Here is a 6,130-nt window from a genome sequence, read left to right as displayed (position 1 = left end):
TGTCAGTCACAGCCCACACTTTCAGTCACAGCTCATCCTGTCAGTCAGAGCCCAACCTGTCAGGGCTCCTGCATCTTCCAGCTCTGCCACGCCTTTCCCCCCCTAAATGTCTACTGTGCCCCTTTGACTGAACAAACCCAACATTTACCATCCCAAAGGAGCCCCCACCACTCCTTTTCTCTTCCACATGCCTGCCCAGCTGATGCTGACTAGAAAAATAGAAGAAAATAAGTGAAAGAAATTAAAAGCTCTTTTCTCTCCCTGGCAGAGTTTTGCCTCTTAAGAAATGAGAAGTAGCCATGACCCCAAATTCACTGCAAGATTCAATGTTGCTTTGCTTTCCAGTGAATTTTGCATGAAGCACCTCTTCCAGAAGACATAACAGTATTTATTCTTTCTCTATAAAACACAAGGATGCCCTTGTTTCCGGCACAGCTCCCTCTCCTTGTATAGCCCAGCTCCACAGCCTGTTCCCTTTGCATCTGCTTGCTCTGGGATTGCTTATTTCCTTTTTTTTTTTTTAATAAGCAAAACCCTAAAGTCTTGTCCTGGTGCTCCCTTAGAGCATCCCTGGCCACCCTGGACTGGAGCTCCTGGAGGAGCTGCTGCTCAGGAGAGACCAGGCAGCCCCTGAGGACACTTCTGGAGCTCTACAGGGGCTCCACCTGCTCTGGTCTCCACGGAAAACCAACCATCCAAGCAAACACATCCATTATTTCTTTCCTGAGGTTAGTTTCTTGGAAACATCTCACCTTGTTTTTCATCCACTGTGGATGGTACAGGAGCTGAGCCGGAGGGAAGAGAGAGACAAGAAAGGCAGCTCCACCAAAAGGCACATAAACAGCTGAATGAATGAAAAGGATTAAAAATAACACCCAACCCCGAGGTGAAATTAGGAGAAATAAATGGCTAAAACAGGAGCTTGATGCTATTCCAAGTGTTTTGACACGGCAGCATGTTTCCCATTCCACTTCTCCACCGAGAGGGTTTCCCTTCGAATTAGATGAACCATAAAATAGAGAGGAAATTTAGAACAACACAGTAAAATGGTGTTTTACAGCCCTTTCCACAAAAGGTTTTCCCTTGAAGAGCTCTTACACCCTGGGCCTTGTCTACGCACTGTCACCAGACAGCTCGGGCTGCACCAGTCCCATTAAAGCGTTTCAGTGCCCGTTGGAGCAGCCTTTCCATGGAAAGGTGCTTTATAAGGGAGAATAACTGTTCCCATATGGAAAGGAGCGATGATTTGGGAAGTCTCTCTGGTTAATATTATGAAGTGCTCGCTCTGAGCTTTTGCTGTATCGTGAAACGACTCAAGGTCAGGGCATAGCCCCCTTCACCTGCAGGGCCTCCAGGACATCCCTAATGGAATAGAGACAACAGAGAGACGCAGTTCAGCTTTGATCAGGGGTTTATGGGCCAAAGAAATTGCCTGGGACAGGAAGGAATTGTTCCCTACGCAAGGAAAGGAGATGGCAGTAATGAAGGTTTTATAGAATCCAAGAATTGTTTGGGTTGGAAGGGATCTTAAAGCTTATTTTGTTCCAACCCCTGCCATGGGCAGGGAACCTTCCACTACCCTCAGACAACACAAGTGTGGAGGGGATGAAACAGGGATTTGAAGTGGATTTCACAGGGAAAGGGGTGTGGGTGAAAGAGGAATCTGTGTGAAGGAGGAGGGAAGGTTTGCTTTCCTTTTGTGCCAGTGATGGAAAGCACTGGAGGAATATCCTGGCATATCCTGGCATCCCTGCCAATGGCCAATGGCAGGAATGAGATGATCTTCAAGGTCCCTCCAACCCAGAGCATTCCCTGATTCCATGAATACCCTCGGAGGGGCTGGAGCAGGGGCACTGCTGGGAGCACTGGTTATCACCAGTGGCCTGAGCACACGGATCCTGGGATGTTGGAGCCCACAACTGGAGCTGGATGTGTGTCAGGATGATGTTGGAACTCACAAGTGAAGCTGGGTGTGTGTCAGGATGATGTTGGAGCTCACAACTGAAGCTGGGTGTGTGTCAGGATGATGTTGGAGCTCACAACTGGAGCTGGATGTGTGTCAGGACTGGGACAACACGGGCAGGAAACCTGAAGATGCTGGAGCAAGTGAACTGCAGAATAGCTGAGCCCCAATGAAAGGCTGGGCCAGAAAACCCCCAGTCAACCAACCAAAGGAGGATAGTGTTGACTCAGGCAGTTAAATCAGTAAGATCAGCACTAAATCAGTGCACAATACGGGGTGGTCCAGGGTTCTGCAGCTGGTGGCTGCTGGAAATCAATGTCACTCTGGTCTCCATAAGGCTCTCCTTATACTCAGTAGCTAAGATATGAAAGGTATGTCATAAATTACAGATTTTAAGGTAAAACCAGACCATCTGCCCTAAAGAACAAGGGTTTCAATTTTTTCCTGCTTAGAAACAACCATCAGAGCACGAAAACTTCATCCATCTGGTCTTGCAGAGGAAGAGCACACACCCTCACCTTTTCATTGCACAGCCATGCTTAGAGACAGATTTTGGGCTGCCTAGAACAAGGTGAATTACTGTTCTCGGATGCAACCAGCCCAGATATTTTTGTCCTTAAAATCCATTACAGATGAAGCCTACATGCTTTTCCAGTTACCATCAAAAACCTTGTGCACGTGGGGATAAAAGGTGATTATAAAAATATCCCGGTGATTATAAAAATATCCCAGTGCCCATGTGAGCAGCTACTACCTCGTCCTGTTGGTCTGAAGCCACACTGCTCTGGGTGGCACATGAACAAAGACCAGGTGATGCTCTGGGCCCCAGAGAGGGTCTGGGTTTACACAGCACATTACAAACCCCTCAGTGTGACTGAGGGACCCGCTGGAGCCAGCATGTGCTGCACAATCCTGGAAAACCAAGCAGTTTATTTTAGGAGCCTGCCTATGGATTGAGGAGCTTACCTTTGGGCTCCTAACTGGAAAATATCCCAAGTCTATAAAGAGATCAAGATGTTTCCCTTTTCCATCACAATCACAACTCCCCTGGACCATTAGAGGTGAATCCCCTCTAAGAACTGGAGTCGTGACACTGAGTCACATCCTTGGCTCTTTGGAGGTGTCCGGTTGCTCTCTCAGCTTGTTGACTCTGCTCCAGTCACTTGCCTTATTTCCTGGACTTATCTTCCCTACCAGATTTCCCCTCCTCTCTCTCCCTCCTGTGGCTCATAAACACTTGAAATCTCCTGTAAAGCCAATCTGGGCTCACAGCCTGTTGTGAGTACAAGCAGCAGCAGATAGCAGCAGATAAGGAGCCAGGCCACATTGTCTTTTTCCAGCCTGCAGCGAGAGTTCACTTTTAAATCTGAAAATTGTTTGCTTAAGGAAAAGGAAATGTGCACGTATGTGCTGGGGGGCAGCGAGAGAGGGGAGGAAAAAGAGGAAGGGAGCTGTTTAAGAGCCCAGATTGGAGCGTAGGAAAGGGAGGATTGATGGAGATTGATGAAGGAAGTTCAGCGAAGGTCCCGCTGCAACAGGCACTTGTAAACCCTGTGCTTCTGTTATCCTGCCCTGTTCCTAAACATCAGACCATTCCCAAAGGGGAGGAGGTGTTTCCGCAGCAGAGCCCTTGGATGACCAACCCTCTCCCTCCAGGCACTGCCAGGCCAAGCTTTGCTGCAGTGCTGCTGCAGTGACATCCAGTTGCTCCAGCCATGGGGAAGGACTTCAGGCTGTGTCCACATGAGAGAAGTTCTGCTGAGCCACCGTGCTGATGGTGGGACTTAATCACTAAACTGCTAAAAAATCCCAGTGTGAACACACTTGTACCCAGGGCTCAAACTGGAATGGTAGGAAATCTCTATCCCTGCTACCTGTCATCCTGTGTGCATGAAAAGTGCCACATATTCCTGGTTCTAGTGACCAAAAAATGGGCTGCCTCAGGTGCAGCTGCCTTGGCTCCTGTTAGATGGCACAGGACAATGCAGAGCTGCAGCAGCTCTGGCTGTGCTGGGGTTGCTGTGGGATGGGAATGCTCCTGTGGTGGAGGAAAACTGTGGAGCTCTGTGGATATAAACCCTTTTCCATCCCTCCCTGTGCCAGTGCAGGGATGCAGCAGAGCTGCCAGGTTTGGGTCACAGTGGCAAAACATTCCTATGGGAAGAGAAATCTGCTCAGAGAGAGCACATCCAGCAGCCTCAAAAGGCTTCTCTTTGAACTGTGCAGAGTTTCCTTTTGATCTCTGAGGTGCTGAGATATTCCAGCTGATCATTCCACGGATCAGATAATGACTCAGGGACCGAGGCAGCCCAGGTCTGAAGGGAATGATAAAGGCAGTTTGTGATCCCTGCATGGTAAGTGCTATGTAAATCTATGAATTGATCTCCTGATGGTGCTGCAGTCAATAAAACCCACTGTTGTCTTTGCTGGGTGCAAGATTCAGACCTTCTTCTGGGGTGAATTTGGAGACATAGATGTGTATTCCTTGAGAAGCTGGGATACAGCAGGAGTGCAACCAGCACAGGGAAATCTGAGGGGCTGATGCTCCTGTCTGAGCACACAAGATCCAGGCAGCCCTAAGGTGCATGTGCAGCAAGCACAAACATTTTTACACAACTTTCAGATCAGTTACCCTTAAAGAATAATCTTGTGGAACAAACATACTGGAAACAACCAGAAACAGGAGAAATTACCATTGAATTGTTTGGGTTGGAAGGAACCTTAAAGATCACTCATTCCAACCCCCTGCCACGGGCAGGGACACCTTCCCCAGACCAGGCTGCTCCAATGCCTCATCCATTATAAGGACTGAGAGAATAGAGAAGAAATTGGACTGGCCATTGATGCCTTCTTTATCAGTGCACCAGGCACGCCTCATTTGGAAAACTCATTTCCTGGGATCAGAGAGGCTCTGATGAAGCTCCAGGAGCTGAAAGAGGAATATGAGCTGCTAATTGAACTGGTGACCAAGTGGCAGCTCTTCGACCTGCAGTCAGAGAAAAGTCTGTACCTATAGAAGGCAAACAGTTCCTGGTGGGACTGGCAGGACTCCCTGGCCCCAGGGAATGGCTGTGGGAGTTGAGGACTGCTGTGCTGTGTCACATGTAACTTGAAGAGTTTATTTCACAGGCCTGTCCTTCACTTTTTCTGTGTTTTGGTTCCCCATCTGCAAAGCAGAGATAACTGCAGGGCTGCATTGCCCAAGCCCCTGTGAGATAACTCTGCCCAGCCCCGTGGCAACGAGGGCAGTGCAATGCTGCAGATAGCAGGGAGGTGAGGGCACAGAGCTGCCTTGGGTCCAGCCTGGCTTTGGCTGGGAAAGGATGGAGCAAACCAGGAGAGCCTCCCTTCATCCATCCTTTCCCAGAGAAACTGGGTGCAGGTCTCACACATGAGGAATGGCTAAAGGACCAGATGAGTTAATTTTAGGTGCAGCTCAATCCGTGTGGATTCTTTGCTCCATCACAACTTCTCACCTCCCCACCCCATCCCTGACCTCCCTCAGGACAATCCTTCATCTTGCTCATGTTTACACATCACCACTCAAGTAGAAGGGCAATGAAAACAGATGGCAGCTGCAAACTCCCAGCTCCTGTGGCTGAGCTGCCAAAAAATGACCTCAAAAAACAGGGGGTGGAAATCTGAGGGGCTGGAGGGCTGCTGAAATCCCAGCCCTGAGTCCCTAGCTGAAGGCAGGGAAGGTCTTTTTGGGCTTTCCCTGGCCTGGACCCTCTGTGGTAGAGTGGTTTGAGCTCCTGTTCTCCATCCTGGCCCATTTCCTGGCTCCCTGTGACACTTTGATTCATAGTGCCCATCCACCCGGAACCACCCAGGGAAATGGGAGCTGAGCCAGGCAGCCCCAGTCATTCATGTTCCCCTCAGGGGGAGGAAGAGAGGCCGAAGATAAGATCGATTCATTTGAGCCAGAGCCCATTTTTCACTGGCCAATTCCAAGCCTGATCTCTCCAGGAGCAGCAACACATGATCCCTCCAGGAGCAGCAGGATGTGATTCCCTCCAGGAGGAGCAGGATATGATCCCTCCAGAAGGAGCAGGATATGATTCCTCCAGGAGCAGGATGTGATCCCTCCAGGAGCAGGTTGTGATCCCTCCAGGAGCAGCAGGTTGTGATCCCTCCAGGAGCAGCAGGGTGTGATCCCTCCAGGAG

General features: G+C 49.6%; 1 protein-coding gene and 1 long non-coding RNA gene across 3 annotated transcripts in view; one reads left to right on the top strand and one right to left on the bottom strand.

The window, feature by feature from the left end:
* Nucleotides 1-2,473, top strand: part of LOC113975400 — a 10,628-nt gene extending 8,155 nt beyond the window's left edge. The window contains exon 3 of the long non-coding RNA XR_003536817.1: nt 2,461-2,473. This is a non-coding gene — a long non-coding RNA (uncharacterized LOC113975400). The remainder of the gene's footprint in view (nt 1-2,460) is intronic.
* Nucleotides 1-6,130, bottom strand: part of FLI1 (Fli-1 proto-oncogene, ETS transcription factor) — a 104,112-nt gene that overhangs the window by 93,515 nt on the left and 4,467 nt on the right. The gene's annotated exons all lie outside the window — the stretch shown is intronic.

The sequence above is a fragment of the Neopelma chrysocephalum genome, unplaced genomic scaffold, assembly GCF_003984885.1.
Source record: "Neopelma chrysocephalum unplaced genomic scaffold, ASM398488v2 Primary Assembly neopelma1_138, whole genome shotgun sequence".
Lineage (NCBI taxonomy): Eukaryota > Metazoa > Chordata > Aves > Passeriformes > Pipridae > Neopelma > Neopelma chrysocephalum.
This window is presented reverse-complemented; position numbering and strand designations above follow the sequence as displayed.